At 39.4% G+C, this 23,455-nt stretch overlaps 1 pseudogene; it reads right to left on the bottom strand.

Moving 5' to 3' along the window:
• Positions 1–10,767: 10,767 nt before the first annotated feature.
• LOC147433089 (uncharacterized) lies at positions 10,768–12,547 on the bottom strand (annotated as a pseudogene).
• Positions 12,548–23,455: the final 10,908 nt, after the last annotated feature.

The following is a 23,455-nucleotide window of genomic DNA, read 5'->3' as shown; positions in this document are numbered from 1 at the left end:
ACTACCAATAGAAATTGTCAATGATCGGGGAATTCATTTCCTCAATGAGGTAATTGAGTACCTGCTTAATGAATTTATGGTCATCCATAACAAATCGGCTCCCTGTCATCCACAAGCAAATGGAAAAGCTGATCACACAAATAAAATTCTTAGCCTGGTATTAACTAAAGTGACTAGTTCAGGACGGAATGATTGGGAAATGAATCTCCATGCCTCTCTATGGGCTTATAGAGTTTTGTTCAAGATAGCTTTAAATGCTACACCCTTTAATAACCTTGTTTATGGTCTTGATGTCATACTGCCGATATAATTTCTATTGCCGACACTAAGGGTAGCTAAGGACCTTGAGTGGACTCGACATGAGTTGTCAAAGAGGCTTGAAGATTTAGAAAATCTTGATGAGCAAAGGCTAACAGCTATAGCTCACATCTATGCATAAAAGCAGAAACAAAAATAGTTTTTGGATTCCCATCTACTTACAAAAGTCTTCAAAAAGGGGACTTAGTTTTAGTCTATTTCTTTAACAACACATTCCCAAGTTTAAGAAAAAAAAAACGGTCCGTTTATCGTTGAAGACATATCTCCAAGTGGAGGAGTTAAGTTGTTCACTCTAAATGGTGAACCAATGGCTAATTGGATTAGTGGATGCCGTTTAAAGAAGTACAATTTGCTACTAACCAATGAACTGCTATAAAAGATGCATGCAAAAAAACAGAGAAAGATGAAATGGCAGCAGGTCATTGATGAAACACAAGAGAAAGCTCGGCTTCCAGTACTCAAAAGAAAAGTTGCTCTCAAAAATCAACAAATACCTATTCCCATCAACACTCTGGAACTAGATGAATGACTATGGGAATTACAAAAGGACATAGTGCAGCGGATGATGAATGGTTAGATGGAATGCACCTTCGCATCAACGTACAACTGAAAAATCATAACACAAATGCATTGGTTGATACAAGAGCTCGAGTAAAAGCAGTTAGATATTCCACGTACACGAAAGCAACGAATCAGTCTTTGACATCAGGAATATCGGTTATCAAAGGATGCAACAAGAACCCAACACCGACATTGGGAGTAGTTAACTTAATTGTGATAGTACATGGATGTTCATGCCCTCATTAGTTTGTATGCTTACCAGATGAGCACATGAATGAAACAATGATTCTTGAAATCTCATGGATGCGGATGTACAAGGTAGTACCAGATTAGGATACCAAACAACTAAAGCTTTCACCTAAAGCCAGACAACTCATTGTTCCAATTGCACCAAGCAAAGAAGAATGGAAAAGAGATTACCAAAAAAACAAACCACAAAGAAATAAATCTTCTCCATCTTATAGACAAGAAAATGCTACAAGTAGCATGCAAGGAGTCATGCATATTTGGGTACCAAAAGGACAACTCAAGGGCAAGTGGATTCAAATTTGGGTGCCCAAAACATCATCTACTGCACCAAAGAAGTTTCCAAGGTTCAAAACACAAAGAAGAGCATCTTCAAGTAGGGAACCTAAAACAAGATGGGTTTGGAGAAAAAAGGAGCACTTATCTTCTACGCAAATTGTAAAACTATTGACGCAGTGGAGAGTTAAGTCTCAAAACACTCAACCACAACAATTCATTGAAGAAAAACCAAGATACCAATGGCGAGTTAAAGCTCAACAACCATCATCATTGATACCGAGAGCTCAGGAAATCAGTGTGCCAAAGCATCCTGACTGTTCAATAAAGCAAAGAGCATACAAGCTACAAGAATTTCTCTTTGGGAAACAACAACAAGAAACCTCGACCATAGAAACCCTTGAGTTACTTACTCAAGACCCAACTCTTGCACAACATAATGGTTTGAATTTCATTGCTCTTTGAAAAATGGCAGAGCCAACCAAGGCTATGCATAGACACCCCATTCACATAGTCGTCCCGTAGCACGCCATCTAGGAGGGGTGGAAGGGAACTAATAAGTAATTAAGGGTAATCTTTAAAGAGGGAGGAAAAAGTTGGATGTTAACGAGTGATTTTTTGCAAAATTACATAATAATTCCCTTACAAAATCATCAAAAAGGAAAATTTAACTCATAACGTCTCCCCAATGAGTGTAAATAGTGTACTATCAAAAAATCATCAAAAAATGATTTTTTATTTTTTTTTCATCATTTTTCTTGATATTGGGATTTAAAAATGGAGAAATCCACCAAAAAATAATAAAGCACTGTTTCTCAATGGATTTTCTTGATTATTGATTTTTCACTTTGCTCTTTTCATGAATTTTATTATTTTCTTTGATTTTTTAATAAACAGGTTAAAAATGAATAATAAATAGCAAATGAGCTCAGATGGAGAAACTGAAGATATGCTAATGATCAAAAGGACAAGGCAGACATGCACAAAAAAATTCAATCAAATCGATAGATGGAAGCGATAAACCTAAATTAGGCCGCCAAGGCCTACTTTCGCAATTCTTGCAAAATGAGCTAACGGAATCCGATTAATGAAATTTTTGAGTCTAACATAGATTTCACGGCTTGGTAGGACTAACAAGGGAATTTGGGAAAAAATAGTTTGGGAAGTCCGAGTATAGATATCCAAGGTAGTCCAGAATCACCTCAGTCCACTAGTCACTCTTGGAGGAGAGAGCTTTCTGCCTTCTTCGCGCTTGATTTCTAGAGACTACAGTCGTCCATTTACAGCGCCGTCTCATACGAGACATGAGGGAGAAGTTTTAAACTTATCAATGAACAGTTCTATATGGCCAGATAGCAACTCTAGGCTCAATAAAAAAACCATAGAAACCTATCATAATAACTAATATTTAATTCTCCTAAATGATTTTCTCATGTTAAACTGATCATTTAATATGGAGAAGTACCAGGGGAGAAAAGGCTAGATTATTGGTAAGGCTAGTAGACTGGTCACACTAGGATCCAAAGGAGGGAAAATAGGGATCCAAAGGGGCACCATCTATAGAAGAGCAATGTGCAAGCAATGGGCTTTAAAGACCTAAGGTCCAGCCCATTACGACTTGCAAAATGCTAAGGTTCCAAAATTCAAAGGTTAAGTCCAATGGTCAATGCTTAGGAAAATTGGATGCTTGAGTGACAAAGAACTCAACAAGATCCTTTTGTGCTTTCGTAAGAGCACCACATTTGGCATTCATATCGGGCACCGCACTGCATTAAGCCAGATGAATGTGACTGATCAGAGCGACCAGGGCGGCTCGAACCCGGCCCCCGACGATACTTAAACTGGCCATTTCTTGCCAACTGAAACCCCGATTGACGAACTCAAAAGACCGACATGCTCTTGAAAGTGAGCACTTCGGACTCATGCATTTCTTCCAATTCTGTCCCCTCAGCTGCACTTGCCCAATCTAGTACGAATCTACAATCAACTCAACTTAAAAATGTCATAACTTCTTATCTGTAGCTCCGATTGACGAGCCGTAAAGACAGACACGTAGATCCCTTCAAGTACTTTGATTCTGATTTATGAGATATCAGCTATGACCACTTCAAGCATACTCACTGTTTGGCATTACCAAGATATCTGTTGGTCCTTAGAGCCCCATCTGATACACTTTTAGCTTAAAAATTGGCTTGTTAGCAAGCCCTTATAACTGTTGAACAATCATGCAGGATTCAAATACACCTGATCCGCACAGCCTCCGGTCTGTGCCAACCGGTCTTCAAGCTGCATCTTCTATAAATAAGCTACTTGTCATCAAGCTCACGTAGTTGATAAAGGTATGTAAAACAAAAAGAAGGTGTAAATCATAACATCAATAGTCTAGCTCAAATATCTGGTAGTAGCTGTCCCATCACAATCCTTGAACCGTAGTGGTCTTATCTCCAAAGCATTCAATTATGAAAAATCTGTTTAATGAACCCTGCCAAACTCAAGTGCTCCAGCTACTTATGCACATGGCTTGACCATCAGCTGTCTTTAAGGAACTCTGTCAAGTTCAAGTATGCGTTACTTTGTCTGCACACGGAATCATCGTCAAGTCCTTTACTTCAAGTTCTGGTAGCATAACCATCTCAAAAGATGTCAAGATACTATAACAATTGTCCAAGATGTCAACTGGAAGCTAGCCATGTAAGCTTATTGATCATATAACCAAAAACACGTCTATCCTAGCATACATCTAAAAACAAATCTACTGGTAAGTAACCTGCTACAGGAAAATAAATGATATCTCTAAATCTGCAAGTTGCTCTTCAATAGCTCCCAGGATCAAATGGGATGATAACAAATTGCCTCAATAGTGGAGCATCATAATATCCACATGAGCATACATATTCTGAATCAAACAACTTCAAGCACTTCTGCTCCAAATAAGCTATTCTTGGATCTAGCAGAAATAAACCACTATGTAGACCCAAAAATACCCATCCATAGTGTACTTGTTTTTGAAGATCTTTCGAATCACCTGGATCAAATACCATTAAGATCACATAGCATTGATGGCCTTCGCAATATACTAGAGCTTCACCTGAAGCATAGTGCAGCAGCCACATCTCATAAACTTTTGGTAACTTAAGGTCATTACCAGCAAGAATTGAAGAATTCTGACTCCCTTTTTACTGGTAGCCAGGACATCATTGACATAAGAATTACTAAGAACATTATCCAAATCCAGCCACATTTGGCACATTGTCCAAGAAAATGAAAAATCCTATGCACTGTATGCAGTATCCAGGATGATTTAGCATCATCACCCCCTCTAGCTTCATAGCCATTACGAAAAATCTTAGGACTTTCTGGACCTGTATCATCAGAGATATTTTTACCTGGCTTTTGAGGTTGGTAATGAATAATAGCTTTGTCCTAAAAATCTTCATCCATAACGTCCTTGGGAAAATCACCCTTGGAAGTCTCAACATTCATCAAAGCTATAGGAGTTGGCTCCTCTTGCAGCCTGTATACAAGCATAGATGTAAAATCCATGTCAATATCCTATTCCCAATCAGCATGATGTAGGCAATCTTCAATATGATCCTTTATGCCAGAAGCAACCATAGGTTCCTTGGCATTATCAGGTACATCCTGTGTTATGTTCACAGCCTCGGCCACTTCATCAGCTATTGTATATATAATAGATTTGTTTATACAATCATCTGTAATAAATTTGCTGCCTTGTTCAGCTATAGTGCCGATAGAACCATTAGAAGCCTGTAGTGGCTCATCTTCTTGATAAACTTGTTGAGAGCATCCCATGCCAAGGTCAGTAGCTTGAAAAATTTTTACTGTACAGTCTAGCTCTTCACTAGAACCATTATTCGAATCCCCTTCCATGCGAGCAATCTTCAAAAAAATTTCATACATTTGTGTTTCAGCAGTAAATTCATTATGTACCTTTGCTCGGTTGCTCAAAATATGGTCCTTTGAAGTTGAATCTGCTACTTCCAAAGTTGTAGTTGCCTTAGATTTACTTCTTGCAAAAATATGGTCCCAAAATTGATCATAATTAAGGAACTGCATATGATACCCTTCTCCTTTATAGAAAACAATATGGCTCCGTTCATTAATCTCCTTCGTTGCTAACTCGATAACTTTTTAGCTTTCATAAAAAAACCATCTGCAAAATAGTCCCACTATGTGGGGTATGTCTCTGCCAGTTCTTGGACCTTATCTTTAAACTCAGAGGTTACCACTTCTTCAAAGGTTGAAATCATCCGATTTTTGGAATTCCTCGGCTCTTAATCTCCGCTTGATAGCATGCAAGGAGTCCATCTGGATCATGCCCTTGAAGAATTCCATACTGCTCATGCACGGCATCAAGTGCCATCTCCACTGCATCATCAAGCTGCTTTTTCATCTTCATAGCTTTTACTTCTTGCAAGCATCCCTAAACTAAGCCCAACCATTTTGGCAGATCTGTTGTGCTGCTAGTTTTTTGTCAAATCTATTGAAGTTGTAATCTTCAATAAAATGCTTCAATTCTGATGGAATCTCCATCCTTACCTCCCACCCTCTCTGGTTTCGCATCGGGCTCACCAAGAATGTCGGGGGATAAATGTGCGAAAGGTGAGCCGGGAAGGCACCGGGCCCCTGGCTGTGAGAGGTGCGAGGAAAGAGGTGCAGAAGGCACAATTAACAAGATAGAGCTCAAAACAAACGATCCTCTTAATTCCAGTTAATCAAAATTAATCATCATTAATTATTCATTAATGGAGGCTTAATGCTCCTTACAAGATGAAACCTGGCTTAATCCAGGTGCTAATCAAGAAAAGTGATAATGACCTGCTTAATACTGCCTTCTGCTTCTTCCCGTTACGGCACAAGAGATTCTTCTTCCAATGGCCGTCTGATTTGGTTTCTGCTTCTCGATTTGAATGGTTAATGGTGGCTTAGAAGCTTTGGCCGGGTTTAGGGAATTGGCTTAGATAATTTCGATTAATGATTGGTTAAGCTTGGCTTGCTTTAGAGATATTTTGATAATTTGGGTTAAAGTTTTTATGGCTTATGAGTGTCAAGGATTATGGCTTAGGGAGCAAGATTAGAGACCAAGCTTGACTCACGGACATAGAAATTCTATTAGGCTTAGCTTTGGCTTGGCAACCGAAATTATGAAATCGGCTTAAGCTTGATTAATGAGAGTTTTGGCTTAAGTGAGCAAGGATTTTGGCTTATGGCTTGGCCTCTGAGAGATTAGAAATCAAGCTTGGCTTATGACATCTGAGAGATTAGGGTTGATTCTCGAGAGGTTGGCTTATCGCTTTGAGAGATTAGGCTTGAATGGAATATGAGGTTAAGAGTAGGTTAATGGGAGCTTAAGGGCTTAAGCTTTTGGTTCTTGATAGCTCATGAGGTTCAGAGCCTTTTATGAGAGCCTATGAGCCTTGGCTTCCTCTTTCGGGGAGAGAACTCATGGCAAGAGAGCTCTTGATTAACACTCGGAGAGCCCAAGGGATCACACGAGTTCCCCTTTTTATAGGTGCATGGGAAAAACCTATTTTCCGCCATCCCATTAGTGATATCGCTAATGGGAAGGGCCTCTTGATGACGTGGAAGGTCGAGGGATGACCAACTCAAAACGCGACCCTGCTCATGCCAAATCTGTGCGCGTCGGCGAGATAAGCAATTCACGTCTCTTGGTCAGCTGCATCCGAGCAAAGCACAGCTCGTTGCAATCTCCTCTTCCATTCTCGCTGCCTATGGCGTTTTCACTGCTGCCATGCCCGTTTTTTTTTTCATTGGCTTCATACTCCTTTTGAGTTGGGCTACCCATTTACAATGGGCGGCCATAAGCCTTTTGGGCGGCCACCTACTAGGGACATCACATTTGTATACATACCGACCAAGGCGACATTTTTTTACAAAGAACTCAACAAGATCCTTTTGTGCTTTCATAACAGCACCACATTTGGCATTCAGGCGATTCGAACTCGGCCACTGGCGATACTTAAATTGGCCATATCTTGCCAATTGAAACCCCGATTGACGAACTCAAAAGACCAACATGCTTCTAAACGTGAGCACTTCGGACTCATGCATTTCTTCCAGTTTTGTCTCCTCAGCTGCACTTGCCCAATCCGGTAGGGATCTGCAATCCACTCAACTTAAAATTGTCATAACTTCTTATCCGTACCTTCGATTGACGAGCTGTAAAGACAGGCACGTAGAGCTCTTCAAGTATTTCGATTCTGATTAATCAAATCCCAGCTATGACCACTTCAAGCATAATCACTGTTCGGCATTACCAAGATATCTGTTGGTCCTTAGGCCCCATCTGATACACTTTTAGCTTAAAAATTGGCTTGTTAGCAAGCCCTTATAACTGCTGAACAATCATGCAGGATTCCAATACACCTGACCGGCATTCCTTTGCTTATTTTCTCATCATGGGAGCGAAGCGGCACGATAGCAGCCTGTCACCTCTACCGAATTGGACGAGACTTGAACTGTAGCATGTCCCTACACTTTTATATCACCAGATCACCATTTGGATGGGGTTGAGGGGGTCCCAAGTAAATAAAGTAGGTTTTTGCCATATACTAGAATTGGATTCTGACTCCACAGGCAGCTTATAGATTGGGTCTATACACAATGTACCTAGATGGTTTCATGGAAACATTCAAGGTAAGCTCTCAAACAGCAGACGACAGTTCGAAGGCTACAAAGCGTCAAATTTGACATATGAAGTCAAACTGACTCCGAATGGGCCAAAACTGGATGACTAGAATCAGGACTATGTAGCGGACAAGTCCATAGCTTCAAAAGTGACTAACCAACTCTACAGGCCATCTAGTCACAAAAATAAGTGATTTCAGAGTCGACAAGAGCACGAAGTGATGCTGACACGATCGAACTTTACCAAATTCATTCTAGGACTTGTTTTAGATGTATTAAATATGTTTAGGTCATCAAATACTCAATTCTTGCAAAAAAAGCGACTGCTGTAAATAATCATGATTATTTACTTTTGTGCTTGTTTGGCTTTGAACTGATCTCTTCACTTTACCTATCACTTGTACACATCTATTACATGCCACATGTCAAGTATCAGCCAAAATGATCAAGAAAAACTATGAATTTGTAAAAAAAAACGCACCAAAGTCTTTTCAATCCAATTTTTGAGTTAACTATCACATTATTTGATCCAAATCACCCCATATCTCACACACAGATTCTACATTATGCCTAGAACCAAGTTGCAACAAAAAATGTACAAATTGATGAAAACGTTAATAATCATGATTATTTACTTTTTTGCCAAACTGGGTGCAATTTTCAACTTTGACCTTATGGGAACGAAGAACATGATGACCCAAGCCCACAAACTATGTTTGAGCAAGTTTGGATCTCAAAAAGTCATAATCTATTATATCTATTGTTTCACAGTTTGAAAGCGTAAATCTGGCACCAGTTCCACCCAATGCACTCAAATGAGCCCACACTTCACTCAGAGTTCCTAAATTCCATATGTTTCAAGCCTATGATGTCGAAAATGCAAAAAGTTGGAAAACATCTTCAGCTGTAAATAATCACGATTATTTACTTTTGTTGCAATTTTTTCTTGAACTGTATGATTTTGATATCTACATGTTTTTATGCATCTATGCATGCTCCAAAATTGATTTGAAGCAAAGTGGAGATCATTTGTCAACAATTCAGAATCAGGGCATTTTAGAGCAAAATTCATAGAATTTTCTAACTTTGACACTGTATTCACTTAATAGGAGCAATGCAAGTGTCCAAGAAGGCAAAGAAAAGGGTGTCCTAGAAAGAAAGTTGCAAGAGTTTCCACCATACCAATTAGATCCAAGATCAGTGAAGATAGCAAAGGCAACTTACTTGTCTAAAGAACAACTCAAAGAAAACAACACAACGGTTTTCACTGGCAGATTCAAGAGCAAAGAACGACACCAGGTAGAATTGAAAATGCTACCAAAGGAGGTATAAGATGTAGCGTCAAATCCAGACACCAAGGAAGCCAACAGAAGGCTAGGGCTAAGAGATTTCTATGACCAAGGACCATGTAGAGTGGACTTCGAAAAAGCATATGAATTGCTATCCTCAATCAAGGAAGATGGGTCAGCCCAAATCACTAAGCAACAAGGGCAAAAGTTTGAAGTGGTGATGACTAAATAAATAGTGGCTGAGAGGCACTGAATCTACCAACAGAAGGTATGAATATGCAGAAAAGAGATAGAAAGACAGCAGGTATTTTTACCAAAGATACTTATTCTACTACGGTTCTTGATCTCATCCAAAGGCAAGTGGAGGAACCAGCTCACCTCTACCATCAACATTTCCACTTCCTCTCAAAGAGACCGCCACGGTACACAACTCCAAACCATGCAGTTGCGACTACTTTGACTCAAGTATTGAAGTCGACAGCCAGGCAAGAAACTGATCACGCACAGTATGTGCTTACAAAACTGAAGGGCACAAAGAAAGAGGAAAAGATCACATATTTGGGTGCTCCACAAGTGCTAACAAGAATAGCATATCATGCTATTGGATTGGCTGACAATTTGCCACCAATCCCAGATCAGAACACATGGATCATTTCAACTCAACTTTCTTCTCGGACCTCTCGATCAACAAAGAGAGTGTACAAGTCAGATGAGGAATCTTCAAAAAGTTCCCATGAAGCCCATATGGATGAAAGCTCTAACAACAAAGAAAGAAGGGCAAGGATTGAAGCAATGAAAAAGAAAGCAGTAGTAGCTCACCAAAGGAACCGCAACAAAAGAAGGCTAGATTTGAAAGAGAAAAGCAGACATACAAAAGGAACCGCCAAGCTGCAGGTGAAGACCCCAAAAGATGGAGTCCAAGAGATATAAAGGGACCAAGATTCAAGAACCCTACAAGGTGATGAGTGCGCAACGGTGTGTGCAAGTGATAGAGCATGCGAAGATGTGCAGGGCTTGTGACTTGGAGAGGTGGTGATGGCCTGCAGAGAAGGGGGCGCTGGAGATCGAAGTAGGAGAGAGAGAGAGAGAGAGAGAGAGAGAGAGAGAGAGAGAGAGAGAGAGAGAGAGAGAGAGAGAGAGAGAGAGAGAGAGAGAGAGAGAGAGAGAGAGAGAGAGAGAGAGAGAGATAGAGAGAGAGAGAGAGAGCACTCGATGATGTAGGGGAATAAGTGAGAGTGTGTATTGGGCTCTCTGATTCCCTTTGTTAAAAGTATGGGATCATTTTTAAGCTAGTGGCCAAGTTCAATGTGAACTTGGCCAAAGGTTAGTAACCTTTAAAAATTAAAGGGGTCATTTGGGCCTTTAACCCAACAACTTCCCACTTAAAGGCATAAATGATGCCTTTAAGCTACGTGACTCCCACCATCTATATGCATAGCTGATGTTGTGCTTTGGGTAAGCACTTAGTGAGAGCATCTGTTGGATTTTGTGATGTATGGACCTTAACCAATGTGATAAGGCCATCCTCAAGCACTTCTTGAATGAAGTGATATTGCACATCAATATGCTTTGTGCGTGCATGAAACATGGCATTCTTTGCCGGACATATGGCACTCTGGCTATCACAACCAAGGATAGGTGCCTTGTGAGGTAAACCAAACTCGCTGCATAGACGTGCTAACCAAATGGATTCTTTGGAAGCCTCAGTGGTAGTAGACAATGCAACGATCTTTTGCAATCTAGAACACCATGAAACAAAACCTCCTGCAAGAGTAAACACATAGCCACTTGTGGAATTCCGTGGATCCACATCACCAACCATGTCAGGGTCACAAAATCCCTTCAACTCCAATGGTCCTTTACCATAGCAGAGGCATTTGTTTTTAGTCCCTTTCAAGTACCTCATAATGGACTTCACTGCATCCCAATGCAACCTGCCTGGATTAGCCATAAACCAGCTCACAACTCCCACTACATGGGCTATGTCAAGCCTAGAGGCAACCATAGTATACATAAGTGAACCAGAAGCTGAAGCGTAAGGCACACTTTTCATGTCATTGGCTTCTTCCTTTGACTTGGGGCAATCATCCTTGGAGATTTTGACATATGGCTGTAATGGCACGCCAAGAGGCTTTGCTTCATCCATGTTAAATCTATCCAATGTAATTTTCTTGCGACAAATACAATATGTGTTGGTCCCTTTGCCTTCTAACCCTCACTCCAAGTATATGTTCAGCTACCCCAAGGTCTTTCATTGAAAATGCAGATTTTAGCTGCCCTTTAAGAGCATCAACAGTGCTTCTTTTCTTCATTGCTATCAACATATCATCCACATAGAGCACAAGAATGATAGGGCTGCCATCCTCATCACGTTTGGTATACAAACAATGCTCTGCATGGCTTCTTTTGTAACCATGTTTGAGTATAAAGCGGTCAAACTTCTTGTACCATTGTCTACATGATTGTTTCAATCCATACAAGCTTCTATTGAGCATACATACCAAATGTTCCTTGCCAGGAATAACAAAACCCTTGGGTTGCTTCATGTAAAGCTCTTCCTCCACATCACCATGCAAGAAAGAGGTATGTACATCCATTTGGTCCATTTCCAAATCAAGGGCAGCCACTATGACTAACAATACACACAAAGTGGTCATCTTCACAACGGGAGAGAACACTTCCTGAAAGTTTATGCCCTTGGTTTGAACATATCCCTTTGCAACTAGCCTTGCCTTATACTTGGGTTTTGCATCAACTGTTTTGATTTTATACACCGATTTGTTAGGAATATCCTTCCTTCCTTTGGGCAATTTCACCAAATCCCAAGTATGATTAGCATGCAAAGCTTTAATCTCTTCCCGCACTGCAAGCTCCCACTTGTCGCTGTGCTTACATGTCTTTGCCTCTTTATACGTAAGAGACTCTCCCTCATCTGTCAACATAATGTAATGCAAATAGGGATCATATCTACTCATAGTCCGTCTTGGATGAGTAGACCACCTCACCCTATGATCCACATTATCTGGTAATGGGTCTGCATCAGGTGGCATGATAAAATCATCAACAATGGGCTGTTGTACGTCATTTTCAGCATTGTTTTGTGGTTGAAAATGCCCTTCAGGAGCCTCAATTTGCTGCCCAACATCTTCTGGCTCAAATACCACTGGATCATCTACATTTTCAGTCATATGTGGTGCATCCTGAGGGTCACGAATAGGCCTAACAGGTGGCTGGTCATGCTGAAATTTGACCCTTTTATGGTCATACTTTGAGGCAGCAGCCTTGCCTCATCAAAAACAACATCTCGGATGCGCACAACCCTTTTGAGTTGAGGTAACCAAATCCTGTAACCCATTTCACCTTCTTCCCCATATCCCATGAAAAGACCTTTAATGGACTTGTCATCTAGTTTGCTTCTCAACTCAGGTCTAATATGCACAAAAGCTTCACAACCAAAAATGTGTAAGTGATCATATGAAGCATGCTTGCCATACTAAACCTCTTCAGGGATGTCACCTTTCAAAGACATCTGAGGGGATTGATTGCATATATGCACTGGAGTTTTCAAAGCTTCTCCCCAAAATCCATGAGAGAGATTAGCTGTGGACAACTGTGGACAGCATGCATCTCACCCTCTCACAAAGTGTCCTATTGAATCTTTCAGCCATGCCATTAGAAGAGGGGCTGTATGGCATAGTAAGCTCCCTCTTAATGCCCAAATTTTCATAAAATTTTTTATATTCAGAACTTGTGAACTCCCCCCCATTGTCCGTACGCAAGCATTTCAGCTTTCTACCTATTTAGGTGGTCACAAATGCATGAAATTATTTTTTAAACACAGCAAAGGATTCATCCTTAGATTTAAGCAAATAAACCCAAATTTTCCTAGAATGATCATCAACAAAGGAGACAAAATAGCATGCACCTCCCATAGACTTAGTAGGCATGCTACATACATCAGAATGTATACGATCAAGCACACAAGATTTACGAGAGACACCAGAGTAATAAGAACGCTTTACTTGCTTGCCATATTGAAATTCATTACAAAAGTCAAGCTTTGTGCCCTTAGCATCAAGCTTGTTCAAAGTACAAAGCTTAGAAAGGCCCTTTTGGCTCATATGGCCAAGCCTCTTGTGCCATAACTCCATGTGAGAGTTAATTTCAGCCAATGCAATAAGCTTGCCCAACACGGCCTTTCCATGCATGCAGTAAAGTGTCCCTTTCTTTGTGACCTTTACAATCAGCCTTGAGACTTTAGTCATTTTCCATGATCCTCTCTCAAACAAGATGATGTAACCATGCATATCCATATGACCAACAGAAAGCAGACTCTTCTTGATTCTCGACACATATCTAACATTATGCAAGACAAACTCATTTGTGCCATCTATGGAGAGATACACAGTGCCAATACCCTCAATGGAACATGCATGATTGTTTCCAAGGTATACATGGCCATGTTTGCCTGCATCAAAAGTAGAGAAACACTCCTTGAGAGGAGTTACATGAAATGAAGCACCGGAATCAACTATCTAAGTCTGGGATAATGCATCATTGACACTCAACAAAGTATCAATAAGATCACTCTTGGTGATCTGCATGTCCTGTGAATGAACATTAAGAGAGGCATCAAGGTCATAAGCATCATCATCTGACAAAGTGGCACACAAGATGTCCTTTATATCTGACAGCTCCTCAATCACAACACTAGAAGCCACATTGGCCTTCTCTTTGTCCTTTGAGCTATCCTGTGCATATGGCTTGGCTTCCTTCTTTTCTTTCTTTTTGTCTCCGCCATTATTTTTTAGTTCTAACTCGGCTTTGTAATACCTGCAATCGGGTTTCTTGTGACCTTTCCTGCCACAATGATAGCAAGTCACACCACCCTTGCCTTTGCTGGCATTTCCCCTTTCCTTACTCTTACTCTTACTCCTTTGTGCATAGACATTCTTCTTCTCTATCCTGCCTCTAACCATGTTGGCAGAGCTGCCTCCCTCTCCACCTGCTTTCCTCCAGATTTCCTCATTCAAGATAGAACCCCTAACACCATCAAAGGTCAAATTGGGTTTATTTGACAATGAAACCACCAATGTTTCCCATGAATCGGGTAAGGTCATAAGCAAGAAGATAGCTTTCAGGTTATCATCAAAAGGAGGCAAACCATAATCCTATTACTACGACAAAGTACATGTAAACAACGACAAGTGCGCTGCAGCGCTCATGGACTCATCTAGTTGCATGCCAACAAGTTTTTGCATCAAATGCACTTGGTTGACAGGCGCTGTATTCTCATCTCATACATCGCCTTTAACTTCTCCCATACATCAAAAGCATTTGTGAGACATTTCAAATCAACGATTGTCTAATCGATCATGGCCATTTTAATGTATGTAATTGCCTTCATGTTCAGGCTAACCCATGCTTCATCTGATATATTATGTGGCTTTACCTGTTCAAGTGCCCCTTCACAATCTTTAAGAAATAGGATTCCCTTGATCTGTCTTTCCAAAGGTCGAAACCTGTTCCATTGAACCTCCTAATCTTGAAGAGATTCTTCACATCCAAAGAAGATGAGGCCATAGTTGCACAAATAAGAGGGCTTATATGCTAATTTTTTTAGAAAAATCCACCAAAACCGGAGTATAACCTCACAGAAGTGTCACTATAGCTCCAAATGATCACAGGAGCAATTGGGAGCAAAATGGGTCGATTTAGGCACAAAAAACAATTTCTAAAATTTATGCACAGGAAATTTCAGCAAGTGAATTTGTGCTCAAAAACAACAATGCTAGTTGTTTTTAGCCTCACAGAACATACGTAAGGCTAATGCATAGCCTTTAGAAGAATGTATGAGCAAAAGCCTCAATTTGTAGCATCAAATTGCAAAAATTGAGCCACAAATGGTCATACATAGCCAAAAATTGTCAAATGTGCATAGATTCCATCAATTTGCACTTTCCTCAATGTAGATGCATCAAAAATACACTTACAAATACTTGCATAAATATGAAATTTGCTAAAAACACCTGTTTTAGGACACGTTTTTCGACAATTTCTTTGTTTTCGGGTAGCGGGGACCTAGTAAAGATGTTCCCACACCTTAATACATGATTTGCAAAACCTGTATTTTATTGTCATAACCTGTAATTAGTTGATGTTGACCTAATTTTAACCTATTTTAGGTCAATTTGACTAGCCGGGAGCCCTCTAGTGTCCGGAGACGAGTCCTTTGGCGATATAATTGCAAAATCTTATGTGAAAGTGGACCTCCTTGACTGAAAATCAGCATTTGCAGGTTTGGAAGCAAACCCTAATTTGGCTCTGATACCAGTTGATGAGTGCGCAACAGTGTGTGCAAGTGATAGAGCACACAGAGATGTGCAGGGCTCGTGCCTTGAAGAGGTGGCGATGGCTTGCAGAGAAGGGGGCGCTGGAGATCGAAGTAGGAGAGAGAGAGAGAGAGAGAGAGAGAGAGAGAGAGAGAGAGCTTGATGCTGTAGGGGGAATCAGTGAGAGTGTGTATTGGGCTCTCTCATTCCCTTTATTAAAAGTATAGGACCATTTTTAAGTTAGTGGCCAAGTTCAATGTGAACTTGGCCAAAGATAAGTAACCTTAAAAAATATACATTAAAGAGGTCATTTGGGCCTTTAACCCAACATAAGCAAAGAACTAGAGGATCCTAAAGATTTTCTTGAGCGGATGTATGAGAAAGTTGAAGCTTTAAAGCTGAGGGAAGCTCAAGAAGCTCAAAGAAAAGCAACAAAAGAAGCGACTGAGCAATGGAGACAAGCGGAAGCTTCTAAACAAAGTGAGTCACATCATGACCACGAGGAGATGTTTCCACGATCCTCATCACCACTCACGGAACAAGAAGATCAATCCATGTCGAGTACAAGGTCTTCACCAACAGATAAATCCAATGAAGACGACGTAGAAAATGAAAAAGAGCATGAACAACAGGAAGTAGTAGATTTTGAACAACCGAAGGAAGGTGAAACAGCTAAAGCAGGACCCTCCTCTACAAGAGCCCAAGCAGAATCAGCTCAGGCATCCACAAAGCCTCAAGGAGGAGAAATAGAACCACCTCCACGGCCACAAGCAGAAGCCGCTGCACCAACAAAAGAGACACAAACTAAAACGGCCCAAACTTCTAAACAAACCTAGGTCGAGCCTAAAGATTGGGAAACAAATGATGAAGTCATCGTGCAAGTGAATGAATATGCAAAGCAAATGAAGCTTATGATAGATAAGATGCAAACAACAACACTTAGCCGTAGTGCCAAAGCTAAAGAGCTAGAACTAGTCATTGATACTCTACAAGAAGAGCTAGATGACAGAATGAACATCATTGTAGATCTTCAAAGACAAATTAAAGAGCTGAAAAATGAAGCAGCAATACACCAGATTGCAAAGGAGAAACAACAAAAAGAGATGGAAGAGCAAGGAGAGCTCCTCACGAAGTTATTTGATGCATGCAAGAGCAAAGATCAACAACTGACACAAGTAACCAATGAACTTTTAATCACCACTTTGTCAATACAAAAGATCCAAGTGCAGCTCGATGTAGCTAATGCCTCTTTATAGTACTTCAAGTAGTGGATCAATGATCAAGTAGCAATTCTAATATAGATAAGAGAAAACCCGGCTGTAGCCTCAATCAAGGGAACAAATGAAGTACACAAGACTTTTTAAAAAGGAACAAGGACCTTGAACTTGAGCTGAAGCTGGAACAAACGCAAAGATGAGACCTTACATTGATGCAGGGTCCAAAGAGAAGAGCAATTGCTCAAGGAAATAGAGTAATTGAAGAGAGTAAATCAGCTACTAAGAGAGGGACAAACAAAACTCGGGATGAAGCAGGAAGCTCTAAACAACCAACCATAGACATACCCTTAGTTTCTTTTGCTGATATGGAAACACAGCCGTAAGAAGGGCTTGCAGGAGAATCAAATTTTCAAGTACGAGTCACCGAAGCTGAGCAAGTGCCAAATGGTCCAGCTTTCTAAAGTTGAGGAAGATGCACTAAAAGAGCAGATTGTCCAAGAAGCATATGGTGAATGGAAAGCCCCAACCAAATCAATGTTGAATGGCATGAGCAATCACTACCCTACCCATTGATAAAAGTGGAGGTACTCTAGGTTAAAGAAAGACTTTACAAACAGGCAGAAGGCTCAAATGATATCCACCCCAAATGGGGAAAAAACTGGTTGAACAAGAACTCTGGATACCTCATTCTGTTCACAAGAGCACTTGCAGCCCTACAAAAAGACCCTATATTCTGTCATGTACCAAGGGTAAGGACATGGCAGGCATACAATGCACTAAAGAAGAAGGGGCCAACAAGGTTGAATTACCCACGACTACCAGCTCCAGAGCAGGGACTAGCAACGAAAGAATACATGGTGAAAACCCTAACATGCACCATGACCTTCTTCAAGAGCCTCCCTGACCTCTCATGTGCAATTCTTTAGAATGCTGCTCACCTGCATTCAAACTTTTCATGAGCCTAAGCAAGCAGGAGCACCATGGATATCTTTCCTCGAAGGCAACAAAGGTCCATGTTATGATTTAAGTGGATATCCAAACTTAAAAACGTAGTCACCATGCAATTTTTGTAAGTCTCGGACAAAGAAAGGCGAATCAGATATGAAAAAGCCCAACATGCGCTCAAAGACCGCCTCACCAGCCATCAACCTGAAGACTAATTCAGTCCATGAATTGTGTCAAGGGACGACACAGTCAAGGAGGGGGAAAATGTTAGCAGCAAGCTAGCTCGAATAACATTTTTTGGAGATTTTATTGTAAAAACACTTACCAGATAAACAATATAATTGATGAGCTGGGGCTACAAGCTTCTAGATTGTATCAACTTATCTTTAGTTAGAGCTCCCAAATTATTATTTTAACCATATCTCTTGGCAGCGCCGTACGCTTGGATACATTACCAGAGACTTTAAACAAATGCTATTTGATTCTAGTCGCATTACCACTAAACTCATGGTGGCATGTCTTGCATTTCAATGGAGATGCATTCTTTCCAATACGCAGCTCGTGGACGTAAGTCCACTCATGTCCTTTCACCATGCTGGTAGATAAATTTAAGTTGCCAGATCAACAAATCCACTTGTTAATTTCAAAGTCAAAATTACTTCAAAGCAACAAACTACACAAGCAATGCTCTATAAAATCTGTCCCATTATCAATTAATCTTACGCGACATTATCAATTAACAATAGACAATAATAGTCTTTTCATTCTTCAATAAACTCATGTCAATCAGATCATATTTTCATCTAAAGTGCAAGCTTTTGGCTTTCATACATTACAATAATCGATAATTTTAATCCATTGCACTATATCGATTTATCTAAAGTGCAAGCTTAAAGCTTTCACACATTATGATAATCGATAATATTGATCAAATCTTGCAATTTATTCTCATTGGAAATGAGGATTAATTGCAATCTTTGATGACTTTCATATCTATCTGAAGAGCAAACATGAAGTTCTCACACTCCACGGTAAATCTTTCAAAGCTTATCTATCTGCATTTGATGCACATGTACAATCACACAGTATGATAGATGTAGCAATCCAAATAAAGATAATGTAATATCAATGTATTTGGATATGAGATCCCTAAATTTTGATTTCAGTGAGAACATAGTGTGATGGCTCTACAGAGGACAACAAAATTTCTGTCTATGTTCACTTTGAGGTGAGAAAGTATGTGCACGCAAAATTGAACTTACCTAAATAAAAATGACCTCTATTATGTTATATTTTGCTGCTAGATAACCTCATGTGAGAGTACACTTTGCACACAAGAGTAATCTCTACATTATATCACTAATTCATTTCCACGTGTCACTAAACTGAGCACATAGCAAGTGATTCCTAAAAAATAAACACCTTGTATAAATGAGAGTTTGAGCTCTACACAACATACAAAGTGTACATAATTTGATTTTAAAACAAATAATTAATTGATAATGAAAAGACATAATCTCAAAATTGCCATTAAAAAAAAAAGGGGGGGGGGGGGGGGGGGGGGGGGGGGGGGGGGGGGAGGGAGACAGAGCCCCCCCATCATCCGCGCGCTTGATTATCAAGAGAGATTTCACTACATGGTTGTATCAACACCACAACATTAATGCATTCGCGCACGGATGATGGGGGAGCTTTGCCTCCCCCTTTTTTGTCAAATCGATGAACCTTGTGAATGAAATTGCAGATGAATTGCTTTTGATTACCATATTTTCTACAGAACCTATATTGCTTGATACGTATTAAATGGGGGAGGCAGAGCTCCCCCATCATCCGCACACAACTCTGCCTCCCCCTTTTTTTGTGTTTCTTGTTGTGGTTAATCCCAAATACGTATCAAGAAATATAAGTTTTGTAGCATATATGGTAATCAAAATCAATTCAGTTGCAATTTCATTCACAAGGTTCATTGATTTGCGTGGATGATGGGGGAGCTCTGTCTTCCCCTTTTTTTTGCGTTTTTTGTTGTGGCTAATCCCAAATACGTATCAAAAAATATAGGTTTTGTAGCAATATGGTAATCAAAAGAAACTCGATCACCTGCAATTTCATTCACAAGGTTCGTCCATTTGACACAAAAAAGGGGGAGGCAGAGCTCCCGCATCATCCGCATGAAAATGTGTTAATGATGTGGAGTTAATACAACCATGTAGTGCAATCTCTCTTGATAATCAAGCACGCGGATGATGGGGGGGCTTTGTCCCCCCTCCCCCCCCCCCCCCCCCCTCTTTTTTGGCAATTTTGAGATTATATCTTTTGATTATCAAGAATTTGACATGATTGTGTGCGGCGAATCAAGTAGACATTTCATTCTTTTGCTTCAAAACAGTCTGCTCTCAGAGTCAGCTAATGAGAAAAGAAGGGGAGCAGAGCCCCCCCTTTTTTTTGCATTAGCCGGTTTGAAAGAGGACTATTTTGAAGCAGAAGAATGGCAGTAGTGAGAATATAGTATATATATATAAAATAAAGTACATAATATAGAATATTATTAATAGATTTATAGCATATAAAGTTTTACTTTTACTTATACTTATAGTAAATAGTATATAGTAAGTAGATTATATAGTATATAGTGTATATACTAAATATAATATAAGATATATACTATAAATAGTATATATATATTATATAGTTTATAGTATATAGAGTATATAGTATATAAAGTTATACTTATTTCTATACTTACAGCATATATATATATATATATATATATAATATAAAGTATATAATATAGAGTATATAGTATATTGTAAATATATAATATAAAGAGTATATATATCTAATATAGTTCTACGATAGAGTAATATAGTACTACGTCAGACTACTATGTATGTAACATAACACTACGTATAGTAGATATTATATATATAATGTAGAGTATATACTATATAATTTAGTATGTATAATACATAGTATAGAATATATAATAAAGAATGGACTATATATAGGATACTACGTAAAAAAGGTAAAAAATGGACACACTACATATAGTATATATATATGTACTACATATAGTATATATATTGTATACTACATATAGTATTATATACTACTTAATATATATTAGAGTCTACTTTATGTAATATGTACCTAACTACAAATTATTGGTCTTATATAAACTAAAAACTATATAATATGTGTTTTGTAGATAATGGCACCAAAGAGGGATAGCAAGAGAAGAAGACATCCAGTCTCTCCTTTTAGCAAACGTCAAGTGAGCATGAAGCTAAGATCCAGTTGTATACCAAAGGGAACTATCGATCAAGAGGCATCATCATGAGTTCGACATTTGGACACTTCACCCAATAAAAAGAACGGGATTCTCAAAAGGTGTGTTTTTATTGATTATCAGGCTCAAGTTGATGAAGAATCCAACCAACATCGAAGATGATGTAGAGATCAAAGGTAAATTATGAGTGTATGTTGTAATTTTATGTTGAAACGTAGTTTGTATTATAAATTATGCAATGGTAGATGGTTAAATTTGATGGACGTTTTATTTTTGTTGAGAAAGTTTGGTTATAATCAACTATGTGGGAGATTAAGAAAGGGTGAACCATTTTTTATATACATATCATTGATAGTTGCTAGAGAAAATATTACACATATTTTTTGTTTATGTTGGAGAAAAGGTCCTTAAATCTCATGTGAGAGCCCTATATAGGGTGTGCAGTTTTTTTTTTGAAAAAGTTGTCTCCGTACAAAGGAGACTCTGGAAATTTTTGTGTAAATTAAATACTTTAGACTATTTAGTCCTCATTGCATATGTTTTTGGACAGTTAAATGTTTGTTACTTGTTTTCTCTATGTAGAGACAAATTTTCATTGCTACCATATACATGTGGTAGTGATGTGTGTGAACACAGTAAGGACCATCATGCATTCTATATACGCCCATCACTCTAGGGCTATTTATCTTTCCATTGCACACTTAGTAATAGACTCTCTGTTGTGTGCCTTGAGCTTCCTTCATCTTCTCCAAGCTGTGTGTGTTTTCCTACAACCCTAATTCAAACAATTGGTATCAGAGCAGGTTGCATCCTCTCGGGCTTAGTTTCCAATAGCTCTAGCACACACCTCCTTACTTCCTCCAATTTTAGTGAGCTCTGGAGAGCGTTCACAGGTTGGCAAAAATTTCAAGCTCATTTCGGCCTTCGTTTCCACTACAGCTAGGTTTCCACACGCAATTTCTTCATTTTGTGCAGAATTTTTGTCAGTGCCAAATATTGCATAACACGTCCTATACAGTCTACTGCGGATTGTGCTATATAGCGCGTGCTGATCTCACTCAATGTCTCCTCATTTTGGGTAATTTTCACATCAGGTGCACGCATTTTCCATGGCTGACAACAACATAGATGTGTTCAAGATGTTTGCTACTAAGGACAGATTGGATGGGGATAATTACCCTATGTGGGCTTACATGATGCAACATGTTCTTGTGTCAAAGGGTGTCTGGAATGTTGTGCACGGCATTGATGTACATCCTAGTTCTGAGGATGTAGGCGATGTTGAGGATGTGGCAGGTCTTGCTGCAAGGATTGCTGTTGTTAGAGTTGTCTTGCCTATGACAGAACAAGCTTGTTGGGATGTAATGGATGCACAGGCTCATGTGTTGATTGCATTGTCTGTAAAGTGCACCATTACTCCTCACATTCATTTAGAAAAATCTACAAAACAGGCTTGGGATATTCTGGCTCGTCTTTATGCAAGCTGCAATGAGGCAAAAATTACATTGCTACGTAAAGAGCTAGAGTCAAAAATTATGCATGAGGAAGATGATATGGACACTTTCATGCTAGTGTCAAGGATATCAATTAGCAACTTATTTCTGCAGGTGAAGTCATTTCAGACAGTTCCCTTGTGCAGACTGTTCTTGATGCCTTACTAGATTCTTACCAGACTTTTGCTAGTGCTTAGACTTATGACCCAAGGAAATTCTGAAGTTGTCAAGGTTGATGCATTGTGCACATTGCTGTTGCAAGAGTCACTTTCCAAAACAAACAGGACTAGACAGCGTACAATTGAACATGCTTTTATTGCTTCTCAAAGAAAGGGTGGTAACAGCAGTGCAGCCACTTCTTATGGTTCTTCTATGAGTGAAAAATCACATGTTCCTAATGATTCTACTAGTAGCAATTCGTCTGGAAATTCTGGTAATGATCACTTGATCAAGCAGTAGGCCAAAGAGGCTAAGAAGAAAGAGGGTGGTTCCACTACAAATGCTGGCTCCACTACAAATTCAACCATTGTTGAGTCTTCTGTGAAAGGACATTGTGATGTTGATGTTGATGCAGAATGGGATTTTAGTGCAAAGTTCACTTAAAATCCTGCTATCCATGATGCATGCATGTCAATTACTGTTGAAGATTCATATGTGTGGTATCTTGACAATGGTGCTACAAAGAAAATTCTCTCACATTGTGAATTGTTCACCTCTCTTGAGTTTGTCCCTCATGGGAATTCAGTCACCTGTTCCAACAATGCCTCTTATCCGGTTCAAGGAGCTGGAAAGATTGTGCTTACTGCTGCAAATAGTAGTTCTT

The sequence above is a fragment of the Adiantum capillus-veneris genome, chromosome 20, assembly GCF_014529385.1.
Source record: "Adiantum capillus-veneris isolate H3 chromosome 20, ASM1452938v2, whole genome shotgun sequence".
Taxonomy (NCBI): domain Eukaryota; kingdom Viridiplantae; phylum Streptophyta; class Polypodiopsida; order Polypodiales; family Pteridaceae; genus Adiantum; species Adiantum capillus-veneris.
This window is presented reverse-complemented; position numbering and strand designations above follow the sequence as displayed.